Raw genomic sequence first — 17,500 nt, 5'->3', positions numbered from 1 at the left:
CCCTTTTCTTACCGAGTTCCATATTCATGAGATTCATCAATATTTATTTGTTTCGATGTAACAATAAATTGCTATTTTTAACAAGTAGTTTTATTGGTTGGATAATAGGTCATACTTTTTTTATAAAATGGATTGAATTTTTATTAATCTGCATACAGCAAAATAATTGGATTAAATCTAATGTCCGTATTCAATCAAAAAAAGACATTCTGTCAGAATTTAGAAATTATATGTTTAAAATCTTTGCTTTTTTCTTATTTGTTACCTGTTTATATTATTTAGGAAGAACACCTCTCCCCTTTTTTAATAAAAAACTATTAGTATTAGAAAGTAAACAAAGCAATGAAATTTCTAAAAAAGGAAAAAAAAAAGATAAAGATATGTTACAAAAACCTCTTATAAATATTCTTTTCAATTATAAACGATGGAAGCGTCCATTTCGATATATAAAAAATAATGAATTTGAAAACATGGTAAAAAATGAAATTTCAGAATTTTTTTTTCATACATATCAACGTGATGGAAGAGAAAAAATATCTTTTACGTATCCACAAAATTTATCAAGTTTTGAAAAACTGATGGAAACAAAAATAGATTTCTTCACAAAAAAGAAAATTTCCTCTGATGATTTGTATAATGATTCGTACTATAGGAATGAAGAAAAAATAAACAAATTGAGCAATGAATTTATAAATCGCACAAAACTGATAGATAAGAAATTGATTTCTCTCGATATATTCGAAAATAGAATTCGATTTTGTGATGATGAAACTAAAAAAAAATATTTAACTAAAAGAAAAGATCCTTTGTTAAACGGACCCTTCCGTGGACAAATAAAAAACGGTTTTTCAACCTCAATCCAACATGAAAAAACTTACAAAAAAAATAACATTTTTATAAATAAAATTCAAGATATCTTTCTTTATAATAAGATTTCTAAAAAGAATAATAGTAATTCTCCAAAATTAGAGGAAAATAGAAAAACATTTGATAAAAAATTATTAGTAACTACATTTCTTTTTAATCTAATCAGTCAATTTTCATTAGTGTCAAGCTTAAATTCGCACGTACCTTATTTATTTACAGAACCTGAACAAGTAAAAATGAATTATAATTATGACGCAGAAAAAAAACAAATAATCAAAATATTATTTGATGCAATTACAACTGATTTGAACGAAAAAAGAAAAGTAAATCGAAAGAACACTAAGTCTATTAAAAGAAACGAAATCTGTAAAAAAGTACCTCGGTGGTCATACAAATTGATGGACGAATTAGAACAACTAGGTGGAAAAATTGAAGCAGATAATTCTCAAATTCGTTCTAGAAAAGGCAAACGTGTAGTCATTTTGACTAATAAAGATAAATTTTTTAAAAAATACAAGACTTATCGTGATCGTGGAGATACTGAAAATAATGAACAAAAAAACGAATTGGCTTTAAGACGTTATTCCCAACAATCGGATTTTCGAAGAGACATAATCAAAGGATCTATCCGTGCTCAAAGACGGAAAACAGTTACTTGGAAATTTTTTCAAAAAAGGGTGCATTCGCCGCTTTTTTTGGATAAAATTGAAAAATCAATATTCTTTTCTTTTCATAGTTTAAAATCAATGAAAAGATTTTTTATGTTAAATATTTGGATTCGTAAAAAGACAGAATTTCAAATTTTAGGTTCTATAGAGGAAAAAACAAAAAAAAGTCCGAAAAAAAAAGAGGAGGAAGCAAAAAAGGAAAATGCAGAAAGAAAACGTATAGAAATAGCAGAAGCCTGGGATAGCATTATATTTGCTCAAGTAATAAGAGGTGTTTTATTAATAACCCAATGCTTTATTAGGAAATATATTCTATTACCTTCATTTATAATAATTAAAAATACAATTCGTATACTATTTTTTCAAATTCCAGAATGGTCTGAAGATTATATGGATTGGAAGAGAGAAATATATATTAAATGCACGTATAACGGCGTTCAATTATCCGAAAGAGAGTTTCCGCAAAAATGGCTAACAGATGGGATTCAGATAAAAATATTATTTCCTTTTCGTCTAAAACCTTGGCATAAATCTAAAATACGATGTAATGAAAACAAAAAAAATTCAAAGAAAAAAAAGAACTTTTGTTTTTTAACAGTTTGGGGGATGGAAGTTGAATTGCCTTTTTCTAGTTCCACGAAAAATCCACTTTCCTTTTTCGACCCCATTTTAAAAGAACTAAAAAAAAAAAAGAAAAAATTTGAATTTTTCACTTTTCTAGTTCTAAAAGTTTTAAGTGAAAAATTCAAACTGTTTCTAAATATCGTAATAGAAAAAGCAAAAGGGATCATCCAAAGTATTCTTGAAATTATTAGAAAAAGTATAGTATTCCTCACGAAAAAAAAACAAGAATTTTTAAATTTAAAATATTTTTTTATTAAAAGGAAACCCCCAAAACTCGATGAATTGAGCGAAAACAAAAAATATTCAACAATTTGGAAGAATAATTCAATGATTTCTGAAGCAACCATTTCAATTCAATCGATAAAGTCGACAAATTTTTCATTGAAAAAAAAATCTATAAAGGATCTCAATACTAAGAGAAAAGTAGTTATTAAAAAAATAGAAAAAATGAAAAAAGAAGAAAAGAAAAGAGGACTTGGAATTCGCGAGACAAATATTCATTCGAAGAAAAAAATTTATGATAGTAAAAGGATAGAATTCGAAAAAAAAATTTTGCAGATATTCCAAAGAAGAAATATTAGCTTAACTAAAAAATCACATTCTTTTTTTCAATTTTTGATGAAAAAAATATACATAGATATCTTTCTATATATCATTTGTATTCCGAAAATCCAGCTACAACTTTTTCTTGAATCAACAAAAAAATTTTTAAATAAATGGCTTTACGATAATGAACCAAATACAGAAAGAAGTTATAAAACAAATCAAAGTATAATTCCCTTTCTTTTAAAATTACACAAATATTTTAATAATAAGAATAAGAATGCGAATTCACATAATTATTTTGATGTCTCCTTTTTGTCACAACCATATGTATTTTTAAATTTGTTACAAACCCGAATTATTAACATAAACATATATAAGTTAAGACTTCTTTTTCAATATAATAAAAATTTTTTTTTTCTGAAAAATGAAATAAAGGATTCTTTTTTTGGAGCACAAGGAATAGTTCATTCTAAAAGAAAACAAAATAACCTGCTCAATTCTGAACTAAATCAATGGACAAATTGGTTAAAGAATAATTATTATCAATATAACTTATCTAACAGTAGCTGGTCAAAATTAGTATCACAAAAATGGAGAAATAGAATCACTAAATGTGGTGTAACTCAAAATAAAAATTTAACCAAATGGGATTCATATGGAAAAAGCCCATTAATTCTTTACAAAGAACAACAAGGAATCCCATTAAAAAAAAAAATTAGAAAACAATATAAATACGATCTTTTATCCTATAATTTTATGAATTATGCAAATAAGAAAGACTCATATATTTATCGATATAGATCCCTATTTCAATCAAATAAAAACACAATGATTTCTTCTAATTACAATACATATAAAAAAGACTTATTTGATAGAATAAGTAATATTTTTATCAAGAATTATATAGCAGAAGATACTATTATTATAAATCCGGATAGAAAATATTTGGATTGGACGGGAATCAATAGAAAAATACTAAATCGTTCCATATGCAATCCGGAATTTTGGTTCTTTTCCAAATTTGTGATATTTTATAATACATTTAGGGGTAACTCGCAAATTATACCAATAAAATTACTTTATTTACATTCTCTTTTTTTACATTCTAAAGGAAATAAAAATGTTAGTGAAAAGAATATTACTAGAAAGAAAAAAAAAATAGATGTTTTTAGAACATCGAAAAAAAAACCCAAGAACAATATGGAGGCAGAACTTCAATTCTTAGTAAGAAATTTTTTGAATTTCCATTTAAACTGGAAAAATTTCTTAGGTCAAAAAATATTTAACAATGTAAAAGTATATTGTCTCCTTATTAGATTGACAAATTTAAGAAAAATTACTATAGCCTCTATTCAAAGAGGAGAACTAGGTCTAGATATTATGATGATTCAAAAACAGACGAATTTAACTCTTTCAGGCTTAAGGAAAAAGAAAAATAATAAATTTAGGAAAAAAGAACTATTTGTTATCGAACCAGTTCGCCTGTCTAGAAAAAATAATAAACAATTTTTTAAGTATAAAATGATGGGTTTTTCATTAATTCATAAGAATAAACGCAAAATTTATAAAAAATACTCAGAAAAAATTCATGTTAATAAGAAATTTTTTGATAAATACATTACAAGAACAAAAGATCAAAAGATAACAGAAAACAAAGAAAACGAGAAATTTAATTTACTTGTTCCTGAAAACATTTTATCTGCTAGACGTCGTAGAGAGTTGAGAATTAGAATTTGTTTAGATCCAAATAATATAAATAGTATGCATAGAAACACAATATTTTATAATGAAAATAAAGTCCAAAATTGTTTTAAAGTTTTGACTAAAAAAAGAAATGAGAAAGAGAAAAAAAAACTAATGAATTTCAAAATTTTTCTTTGGCCAAAATATCGATTAGAAGATTTAGCTTGTATAAATCGTTATTGGTTTAATACCCATAATGGAAGCCGTTTCAGTATAGTAAGGATACATATGTATCCGCGTGTGAAAATTCGTTAATCTAATTTTGTTTTCTATTTAGCATATGTATCTATCTATAGATAGATACATAGGTTAAACAAATACACGTATTTTGGTATGGCATTGATTTTAATTCAATGATGTATACATAAAAAAAAAGCATTAACAAAATTATCTTTTTTTATCTAATGTAATGTATACAATTCTTTTTTATATATCAAACTAGTCTCCTTTATACTATATCTATTTAAATTCTCTATTTCAATTGGATTGATTTCAGTTATCAAAAAAATTAGATTTCGGATTTCTATCAAAAAATTAAAAATGAGTGTCATTCTAATTACTGATCAATAAAAATATCTATAAAAATCGAGGAGAAGGAAAAACTTTTATTTTTTTATGGTAAAAAAGTCATTTATACCTGTTATTTCACAAGAAAAAAAAGGAAAAAAACCGGGATTGGTTGAATTTCAAATATTCAAATTTACCAATAGAATACGAAGACTTACTTCACATTTTGAATTGCACCGAAAAGACTACTCATCCCAAACAGGTTTACGTAAAATTTTGGGAAAACGGCAAAGATTACTGTCTTATTTGTCAAAGAAAGATGGAATACGGTATAAAAAATTAATCAATCAGTTTAATATTCGGCAGTCACAAATTCGTTAAATTGAAGAGTAATTTTCAATTATTCGATTTATTAGATCTTGAATTTGGATGAACTTTTTTTTTAAGCGATTCATAAAAGAATAAATCGAGCAAAAACCTATGAATATCTCAACGAAAAGAAAGGACTTCATGATAGTCAATATGGGGCCTCACCACCCATCAATGCACGGTGTTCTTAGACTTATTGTTACTCTAGATGGTGAGGATGTTATTGATTGTGAACCGATATTGGGTTATTTACACAGAGGAATGGAAAAAATAGCGGAAAACCGAACAATTATACAATATCTGCCTTATGTAACACGTTGGGACTATTTAGCTACAATGTTCACAGAAGCAATAACTGTAAATGGACCAGAACAGTTGGGAAATATTCAAGTACCTAAAAGAGCCAGCTATATCCGAGTAATAATGTTGGAGTTAAGCCGTATAGCTTCTCACCTACTATGGCTAGGACCTTTTATGGCAGATATTGGTGCACAAACACCTTTTTTCTATATTTTCAGAGAAAGAGAATTAATATATGATCTATTTGAAGCTGCCACAGGTATGAGAATGATGCATAATTTTTTTCGTATCGGAGGGGTAGCGACTGATCTACCTTATGGTTGGATAGATAAATGTTATGATTTCTGCGATTATTTTTTAACAAGTATTGCTGAATATCAAAAACTTATTACGCGAAATCCTATTTTTTTAGAACGGGTTGAGGGCGTCGGTGTTGTTGATGTAAAAGAAGTTATTAATTGGGGTTTATCAGGACCGATGCTTCGGGCTTCCGGAATACAATGGGATCTACGTAAAGTGGATAATTATGAATGTTACGAAGAATTTCATTGGGAAGTTCAATGGCAAAAAGAAGGAGATTCATTAGCTCGTTATTTAGTTCGAATTGGTGAAATGATAGAATCCATAAAAATTATTCAACAGGCTTTGGAAGGACTTCCCGGCGGTCCATATGAAAATTTAGAAATCCGCTGCTTTGATAGAGAAAAAGAGCCAGAATGGAATGAGTTTGAGTATCGATTTATTAGTAAAAAATCGTCTCCGAGTTTTGAATTGCCAAAACAAGAACTTTATGTAAGAGTTGAAGCCCCCAAGGGAGAATTAGGGATTTTTCTAATAGGGGATCAAAATGGTTTTCCTTGGAGATGGAAAATTCATCCGCCCGGTTTTATAAATTTGCAAATTCTTCCTCAATTAGTTAAAAGAATGAAATTGGCCGATATTATGACAATACTAGGTAGCATAGATATTATTATGGGAGAAGTTGATCGTTGAAATGATAATTGATTTAACAGAAATACAAGATATACATTTTTTTTTCAGATTGCAATTTTTGAAAGAGATATATGGAATTCTTTGGGTATTTGTGCCTATTTTTATTTTGATATTAGGAATTACTATAAGTGTACTAGCAATTGTATGGTTAGAAAGAGAAATATCTGCAGGGATACAACAGCGTATTGGACCTGAATACACCGGTCCTTTTGGAGTTCTTCAAGCTCTAGCAGACGGAACAAAATTACTTTTTAAAGAGAATCTTATTCCATCTAGAGGAGATATTCGTTTATTTAGTTTCGGCCCATCTATCTCAGTCATATCCATTATAATAAGCTATTCAGTAATTCCTTTTGGCTATAACTTTGTTTTATCTGATCTGAATATTGGTGTTTTTTTATGGATTGCTATTTCGAGTATTGCCCCCATTGGACTTCTTATGTCAGGATATGGGTCAAATAATAAATATTCCTTTTTGGGTGGTCTACGAGCAGCTGCTCAATCAATTAGTTATGAAATACCATTAACTCTATGTGTGTTATCGATATCTCTATGTGTGCTTCGTTGAGACATAAATTTTTTGATACTATTTCTTATAAGCCTCTCCTTATATTTAAAGTACAAAAAGAATCTATAAAGAATATATATATATTCTTTTCGCATTTGGATTGAATAATTGAATCAGATAGTTATATGAGTGCAATAAAACAGCTTTTTTTGAATATAATTTATAGAATACTCTATTACTTATAGAGAAAGTATGATGATTTCAAATTGCAGTAAAAATATTGAGTCTAATTTTCTATGTATAAGAATAAGGTGAAAAAATCAATGAAATTCTAGAATTAGATTCTATATATTATATTCTATGTATAGAAGTGGTTGTTTTTCCCAAGATTTGTTGATTAGTAATCCTGTCTTGAAGCGGACGCAAAAGACCAACCTTTTTCAAATTTTCAATATCATTTGTATGAATTAGCATACATATATTAACAAAATTAAAAAAAGGCATTAATATAATAAAAAAAATTAATGGATGGCTAGAAACACCAAAATACACAAAAGATTAGTAACGTATATTTCTTTTTTAAATTATCCAATTTATGTATAATATAAAAAGAATACTAATGGGGACTTGAAGTTGGTAGAAAAAATAAGGCAGTACTCCCCCCAATTCCGATCTAGAGTATACTTCCATCCATTGATTGAATAAATAACTATCAGGAACGAAATAATCCTTTAATTTTTTGAAGTCCCCTTTTGCTTGCACAAAAAGGAATAAGATAAGAGGTAAAAGTGATCTCCTTTTTCTTTTTTGTCTTATATACTCCATATTTATGGAGATAATCATAATTTAAAAAAAGAACATCTAATTATTTTTCGGAATCGAAAATGATGTGGGAGTTCTTGATAATTTTAAAAGAGTATTTTATGCAAAAATGAAATTAAGTTATTACTCAACAAATTTAATTTTGAATTTTTTAAAGGATGAGATCAATTCAGAAGTACCTTTTGTATTTTTTATTTATCTAAAGAAATTCAATAAATGTGCAAATGTTTTTATTTTTTAAATAAGTGTGTATTCATTTAAAAATTTTTTTTAGAACAGACAGAATTCCATGGGTCTAATTCAGAACCGTCCGAGAAAATAGAATCTTATCTATCTTAGGGATATATCAAGGGAGAAATAATTGGCCGGGTTCTTATATTTTTTTAAGGCTTTAAAGGAGCCGTATGAGATGAAAATCTCATGTACGGTTCTGTAATAGAGATGGTAACAGTAATGTCATCACCGACTAGGATTATCTAACAGTTTAAGTACAGTTGATATAGTTGATGCACAATCCAAATATGGTTTTTGGGGATGGAATTTGTGGCGGCAACCTATGGGTTTCCTCGTTTTTCTAATCTCTTCCCTAGCAGAATGTGAAAGATTACCTTTTGATTTACCAGAAGCGGAAGAAGAACTAATAGCGGGTTATCAAACCGAATATTCCGGTATCAAATTTGGTTTATTTTATGTTGCTTCCTATTTAAACCTATTCGTTTCTTCCTTATTTGTAACAGTTCTTTATTTTGGTGGTTCAAATTTCTCTATTCCGTACATCTTCGTTTCTAATTTTTTTCAAATAAATAAAACATACGGAGTTTTTGTAACGATAATTGGTATCTTTATTACACTAGTTAAAACTTATTTATTCATATTCGTTTCTATCACAACAAGATGGACTTTGCCTAGGCTACGAATAGATCAATTATTAAATCTTGGGTGGAAGTTTCTTTTACCCATTTCTCTTGGTAATCTATTATTAACAACGTCGTCTCAACTGTTTTCACTGTAAAAAAAATGTGGACCTTCTATATTCAAAATTCAGAACTTGTTTTAAACAAGAGAAAGAAAAAAAATATTCAGAGCTATTCACGATATGTTCCTTATGGTAACTGAATTCATAAATTATAGTGAACAAATAATACGAGCTGCTAGATATATTGGTCAAGGTCTCATGATTACCTTATCTCATGCAAATAGGTTACCCGTAACTATTCAATATCCTTATGAAAAAATAATCTCATCAGAACGTTTTCGCGGTCGAATACATTTTGAATTTGATAAATGCATTGCTTGTGAAGTATGTGTTCGTGTCTGTCCTATAGATCTACCCATTGTTGATTGGAAACTAGAAACTGATATTCGAAAAAAACGGTTGCTTAATTACAGTATTGATTTTGGAATCTGTATATTTTGTGGTAACTGTATTGAGTATTGTCCAACAAATTGTTTATCAATGACCGAAGAATATGAACTTTCAACTTATGATCGCCACGAATTGAATTATAATCTAATTGCTTTGGGTCGTTTACCAGTATCAGTAATTGATGATTATACAATTCGAACAATTCAAATAAAATGATTTCAAAATTCTTCACAAAAATAATTGAATTTCTCTATATATAGAATAAAAAAAAAGATATTCTATTTTTTTGAAATGACTCTTTGGCATAAAGAAAAGAATGAAATTCCATTGATTCTATAACAACTGTACCTAATAACAATTCACTATCTTATCTTAGGATTTGGTGAATTTCTATGCACAGATAATTTTCGTATTTAACAAGTTTTTTCCTGGTCATATCAATAAGGTCATGAAATTTCTATTTATCTTTTATTTTACATATAATGGATTTGTCCGAATCGCTACATGATTTTATTTTAATCTTTCTTGGATCAGGTCTCATATTAGGAAGTCTAGGAGTAGTATTCTTTACGAATCCGATTTTTTCTGCTTTTTCATTGGGACTAGTTCTTGTTTGTGTATCTTTATTCTATATTTTATCAAACTCCCATTTCGTAGCTGCCTCACAGCTACTTATTTACGTGGGCGCTATAAATGTTTTAATAATATTTGCTGTGATGTTTATGAATGGTTCGGACTATTACCAAAATTTTCGTGTTTGGACCGTTGGGGATGGAATTACTTTGATGGTTTGTACCAGTATCTTTCTTTCACAAATAACTACTATTCTAGAGACATCATGGCACGGAATTATTTGGACGACAAGACCCAATCAGATTTTAGAGCAAGATTTGATAAGTACTAGTCAACAAATTGGAATTCATTTATCAACAGATTTTTTTCTTCCATTTGAACTAATTTCAATAATTCTTTTAGTTGCTTTAATAGGTGCAATTTTTGTGGCTCGCCAATAAGAAAGTTTTCGAACTAATAAAATAATATAAATTACATTTTGTTAGAATTTATTACATTTCTTTTTTGTTGAATTATATGTTAAGGAAAAAGAATATTTATGTATAAAGTATAAAATCTTTTTGCAAATACTTGATTTTGTTGTAGACTTATTATGTTAGGCAATAAAATCCGTTGAATTCATATTCATATCGAAATGAATAAAAATTGAAAAGGAGTTGGTCAATGATATTCGAGCATACACTTGTTTTGAGTGCTTATTTATTTTCTATAGGTATCTATGGATTGATCACGAGCCGAAATATGGTTAGAGCCCTTATGTGTCTTGAACTTATACTAAATGCAGTTAATATAAATCTCGTAACCTTTTCTGATTTTTTTGATAGGCGGCAACTAAAAGGAAATATTTTTTCAATTTTTGTTATAGCTGTTGCAGCCGCTGAAGCAGCTATCGGACCAGCTATTGTTTCCTCAATATATCGTAATAGAAAATCAACCCGTATCAATCAATCAAATTTGTTGAATAAATAGTATTATTCATAAAAAAAAGTCTAATTTTGAATAGTGTGTACTATATAATCCATTCAAATTAGCAGAAATGATATATCCTTTTTAATCATGTTTGCGTTTGCGAAAACAAAGATAAGAAATCAAAGTATCTTGGTTCTATTCTCTTATTAGTTATTAATCTATAAATATATTTTTAGTAGCAAAATTCTTATAAATCATTGATTCATCTGGTATATAATATAGATATATATATATAGATATATATATATCATATATAGATATATATAATTGGTTTACCAATTTACTAGATTGAAAATGTTGAATTTTTGATGTTCAAGGATTATGTTCCAATGTCACATTCAGTAAAGATTTATGATACATGTATAGGATGTACTCAATGTGTACGAGCCTGCCCAACAGATGTATTAGAAATGATACCTTGGGACGGATGTAAAGCTAAACAAATTGCTTCTGCCCCAAGAACAGAGGACTGTGTTGGTTGTAAGAGGTGTGAATCCGCCTGTCCGACGGATTTCTTAAGTGTTAGAGTTTATTTATGGCATGAAACAACTCGAAGCATGGGTCTAGCTTATTGATACGTTTCAAAAAGAACCGCATACAAGTACTTTTTTTTACTGGCAAAAACCCGGGCTCAAAATAAAAAAATATTTTGAGCCCGGGTTTTTGTAGTCTAAGTATATCTTATTTTTATCACGAATTATTTTCCTTGGTTAACAACAGTTGTAGTTTTGCCAATAGTCGGAGGTTCTTTAATTGTCTTATTTCCCCATAAAGGAAATAAGACAATTAAATGGTATACTTATTGTATATGTTTCATAGATCTCCTTCTAATAACCTATGTATTTTGTTATCATTTCGAATTAGATGATCCACTAATCCAATTGACAGAAAATTATAAATGGATCCATTTTTTTGACTTTTACTGGAGATTCGGAATAGATGGACTCTCTCTAGGACCCCTTTTATTAACGGGATTTATCACTACGTTAGCTACGTTATCAGCTCAACCGGTTACTCGAGAATCTAAATTATTCTATTTTCTAATGTTAGCAATGTATAGTGGTCAACTAGGAACATTTTCTTCTCAAGACATTTTACTTTTTTTCATCATGTGGGAATTAGAATTAATTCCCGTTTATCTACTTTTATCTATGTGGGGTGGAAAAAAACGTTTGTATTCAGCTACAAAGTTTATTTTGTACACTGCGGGAAGTTCTGTTTTTTTATTACTGGGAATTCTGGGTATGGGTTTCTATAGTTCTAATGAACCAACATTAAATTTTGAATCATTAACTAATCAATCATATCCCGTGGCACTGGAAATAATCTTCTATATGGGATTTCTTATTGCTTTTGCTGTCAAATCACCAATTATACCCTTACATACATGGTTACCTGATACCCATGGAGAGGCGCATTACAGCACTTGTATGCTTTTAGCCGGAATATTATTAAAAATGGGAGCATATGGGTTGGTTCGAATTAATATGGAATTATTATCTCGCGCTCATTCTATATTTTGTCCCTGGTTAATGTTATTAGGTTCCATTCAAATAATCTATGCAGCTTCAACATCTCTTGGTCAACGCAATGTAAAAAAAAGAATAGCTTATTCCTCGGTCTCTCATATGGGTTTCTTAATTTTAGGAATTGGTTCTATAAGCGAGACAGGGCTGAATGGGGCTATTTTACAAATAATCTCTCACGGATTTATTGGTGCTGCCCTTTTTTTCTTGGCGGGAACTAGTTATGATAGACTACGTCTTCTTTATCTCGACGAAATGGGTGGAATGGCTATCCCAATGCCAAAAATATTCACGATTTTCACTACCTTATCGATGGCTTCTCTTGCATTACCGGGCATGAGCGGTTTTGTTGCAGAATTTATAGTATTATTGGGAATAATTACCAATCAAAAATATCTTTTCATCACAAAAATACTCATAACTTTTGTAACTGCAATTGGAATGATATTAACTCCTATTTATTTATTATCTATCTTACGTCAAATGTTTTATGGATACAAGCTTTTTAATAAACAAAATTCTTATTTTTTTGATTCGGGGCCACGAGAATTATTTATTTCAATTTCTATCCTTATACCCGTAATAAGTATTGGCATTTATCCAGATTTTATTTTTTCAATTTCGGCTGACAAGGTTGAAGCTATTCTCTCTCATTTTTTATAGATAGTTTTTGGGAATAAATGAAAAAGAAAAAATAGAAATCAATCCGATGCACAATAAAAAAAAATGGATTTCTTTTTGTATTTTCTTAATTACATAAAAATGAAATTGAATTCTAATTGAATATTTTTGTTGTTTGTGAGAACCCCTTGAATCAATATTACATTACTTGATTCAATGGGGTCTTAATCATTTTATTGGGAGTTTTTTTTCTTATTCTATAGAATGTTCCCAATATTTGTGAATTTTTTTAAATTAATTAGGTGTAAATGAACCATAACTATGTAGTCCTATTCCTAAAAGATTTATCCCTAAATAACATATCCAAATTATAAGAAAGCCTATGGAGGCCACTATTGAAGAATTTCTATATTCCAATTTTTTATTTTTTCTAGTATGTAAATAAATTGCGAAAATAGTCCAAGTAATAAAAGCCCAAGTTTCCTTTGGATCCCAATTCCAATATGATCCCCATGCCTCATTAGCCCATACTGCTCCAGATATATTACCTATTGTTAAAAAGATAAAACCTAGACTAATAGTACGGTAACCCCAACGATCCAATTGTTGAATAAATTGATATCTATAATAATTTCTATAAGACGAATAAAACGGAAAAGGAGTTTGTTGTAAAATATTCTTTTTATCATTCATATTCATATATTTGATTTCAGCAAAAGAAAAGGATTCATTAAAAAAAAACAAAGTCTTGCTTTTACCAAGAATTTGTATGAGTTCTTGAAATGTAATGACTAAAATAGCCACTGATATTAATGATCCACATAAAAGAGTTGTATAACCCAATATCATCATACTTACGTGCATCATTAACCAATGGGACTGTAAAGCAGGCACTAATTTTAAGGATTCATGCATTTCGGTTAAAAGACCCGAAGTAGCAAAGCCTTGGGTAAAAAGAATACTTGGTGTTATTATTGTATTGAAATAGTCATTTTTTTGTTTTTTGAAGCAAAGAACCATATAAAAGATAGAAAAAGTCCATGAAAGAAATATTAATGATTCATATAAATTACTAAATGGTAAATGGCCTGAAAAAATCCAACGAGTAACTAACAATCCTGTGATACAAAAAAAGGTTATTATCATGCCTTTTTTGAACAAATTGTATAATCCTATGATTTCATTGCCTAATAATAAGGTTATCAAATGAATTGAAATTAAAATAGATACGACCGAAAAGGATATATGAGTTAATATATGCTCTAAAGTGGAAAATACCATATAGAATGAAAAAATAGAAATACTTGGAATAGAAATAATAATTCTTTATAGGAACTTTTTTTTAGAAGATAAGATGCCGCTACTCGGACTCGAACCGAGATGCTCTAGCACTGCTTCCTAAGAGCAGCGTGTCTACCAATTTCACCATAGCGGCTGACTCGAAACCATAATAACCCAATTTTAGTCAATTGTCGAGATTCAAAGAATCAATTAAAACACAATATTTGTTTACTAAACATTCAATAAAATAATTTTAAAGAATTCTATTAGAATCTATTAAATATAGAATGTAAATATCATAATATAGAATGTAAATATCCTAAATTCATAACTGAATCTTATATTCTATATCAATTTTATATTCATATTTTTGTATTTAAAAAAGAGTCGTTGAATCCAGTTAATTGAAATTATTCTAACGTTTATATTTGTTACAGAAAAAGCTTTTTGAATTCCCCGTAAAAATAGATTGCCCTAATGAAAAAGCTTTTAATGCTGTAAAATATCCCTTCTTTTTCCATAAAGTGTTCCGAATAAGTTTTTTTGATATAGACGTGCGCTTTTTTGGAACTGCCATAGAATTAGTATAGTTTTTTATTGTTATAGAATTTTATGTGAAAGACATTTTGCGGTAAATGAAAATTAAGTTTATCTCTAATTAGACATATATTTTATATATTTGAATTTCCATTTTTGTTTTTATTATATTTATAATAAGAATATAATACTTTTTAGAAAGTTTTCCCCAAATCGCTATTTCTTATTGTAATAAAAACTTAATTAGTTAAGTTAAATTTAATGAACTAAACCAATGTTCAAAAAATATTGTCCAAAGAGTCAGAATAATGAATAATCGATTATTCTATTTTATTAAATTCTATCTTTCTTTGTTATTAACCGAAACCATTCCTTTACTTTACAAAAAAGATAAAAGAAAAACCTAAGAAACCAAATTCATTAGAATCCTAATTTTTTTTCTTTATTGTATGGAATATACACATCAATATTCATGGATCATACCTTTTATTCCATTCCCAGTTCCGATGTTAATAGGAGTGGGACTTCTACTTTTTCCCACTGCAACGAAAAATATTCGCCGTATTTGGGCTTTTCCTAGTATCTTATTGTTAACTATAGTTATGATTTTTTCGCTTGATTTGTCTATTCATCAAATCAAGAATAGTTTGTTTTTTCAATATGTATGGTCTTGGACCATAAATAATGATATTTCTTTAGAGTTTGGGTACTTGATCGATTCACTTACTTCTATTATGTCAATATTAATTACTACGGTTGGCATTCTCGTTCTTATTTATAGTGATAATTATATGTCTCATGATCAAGGATATTTGAGATTTTTTGCTTATCTTACTCTTTTTAATATTTCAATGTTGGGATTAGTTACTAGTTCGAATTTGATACAAATTTATTTTTTTTGGGAATTAATTGGAATGTGTTCTTATTTATTAATAGGCTTTTGGTTCACCCGCCCTATTGCGGCAAATGCTTGTCAAAAAGCATTTGTAACGAATCGTGTAGGGGATTTTGGTTTATTATTGGGAATTTTAGGTCTTTATTGGATAACGGGTAGTTTGGAATTTCGGCATTTGTTTCAAATTATAAATAATTTGATTTCTAAAAATGAAATGAATATTTTTTTTTTTACTCTGTTTGCCCTCTTGCTATTTTGTGGCTCAGTTGCAAAATCTGCCCAATTTCCTCTTCATGTATGGCTACCCGATGCTATGGAGGGACCTACTCCAATTTCTGCCCTTATACATGCTGCTACTATGGTAGCCGCTGGAATTTTTCTTGTGGCTCGTCTTTTTCCTCTTTTCATAGTGCTACCCAAAATAATGAACGCAATAGCTTTTATAGGTATAATAACAGTAATATTAGGAGCTACTTTAGCTATTGCTCAAAAAGATATTAAGAAAAATTTGGCCTATTCTACAATGTCTCAATTGGGTTATATGATGTTAGCTTTGGGTATGGGATCTTATCGAGGTGCTTTATTTCATTTGATTACTCATGCTTATTCAAAAGCATTGTTGTTTTTAGGATCTGGATCCATTATTCATTCAATGGAAGCTCTTGTCGGATATTCTCCAGCTAAAAGTCAAAATATGGTTTTTATGGGCGGTTTAACAAAACATGTACCAATTACAAAAACTTTTTTTTTAGTGGGTACACTCTCTCTTTGCGGTATTCCACCCTTTGCCTGTTTTTGGTCTAAGGATGAGATTCTTAATGATAGTTGGTTGTATTCACCAATTTTTGCAATAATAGCTTGTTCTGCAGCAGGATTAACTGCATTTTATATGTTTCGAATTTATTTACTTGTTTTTGAGGGATATTTAAACGTTCATTTTTTGAATTTTAATGGAAAAAAAAATAGTTCATTCTATTCAATATCTTTATGGGGGAAGAAACAAGTAAAACTTAAAAGAAAAAACGAAAATTTTTTCTTAGTTTTACTAAAAATAAAAAAGAATGAAATAACTTCTTTTTTTATCCGGAAGAGATATCTACATCGCGTTAATCAAAATATTAAAAATATAAAACATCTTGTTTTTGGTATTATGCATTTTGGCACTAAAAAAACTGCTTGTTTATATCCTAATGAATCTAACAATACTATGCGATTTTCTATGCTTATTTTAGCGCTCTTTACTTTATTCGTTGGTGCTGTAGGAATTTCTTTCAGTCAAGACGGAATACATTTGGATATTTTATCAAAATTGTTAATTCCGTTTATAGATCTTTTACATAAAGATTCAGAAAATTTTATGAATTATTATGAATTTTTCACAAACGCAACTTTTTCTTTGAGTTTCACTTTTTGGGGAATATTTCTAGCGTCTTTTTTTTACAAATCGGTTTATTCCTATTTAAAAAATTTGAATTTATTAAATTTATTTGAAAAAAGTTTTCTTAAAAAAAATGTTGCCGATCATTTTCAAAATATCATATATAATTGGTCGTATAATCATGGTTATATAGATCTTTTTTATGAAAAATCTTTAATTGCTAGTATCAGAAGATTAGTGAAATTAAATTCTTTTTTTGATAAAAAAAGAATTGATGGAATTACGAATGGAATAGGTATTACAAGTTTTTTTCTAGGAGAAGCTATCAAATATGTGGGGGGGGGGCGAATAGCTTCGTATATATTATTGTATATTCTAGATATATTAATCTTTCTAGTAATTTTATT

Source organism: Vigna unguiculata, unplaced genomic scaffold (genome assembly GCF_037176805.1).
Source record: "Vigna unguiculata cultivar grain cowpea cultivar isolate G323 ecotype 2 unplaced genomic scaffold, ASM3717680v1 ptg000154l, whole genome shotgun sequence".
In the NCBI taxonomy this organism is placed as follows: domain Eukaryota; kingdom Viridiplantae; phylum Streptophyta; class Magnoliopsida; order Fabales; family Fabaceae; genus Vigna; species Vigna unguiculata.
The sequence above is the reverse complement of the archived record's forward strand: the minus strand, read 5'-3'. Positions refer to the sequence as shown.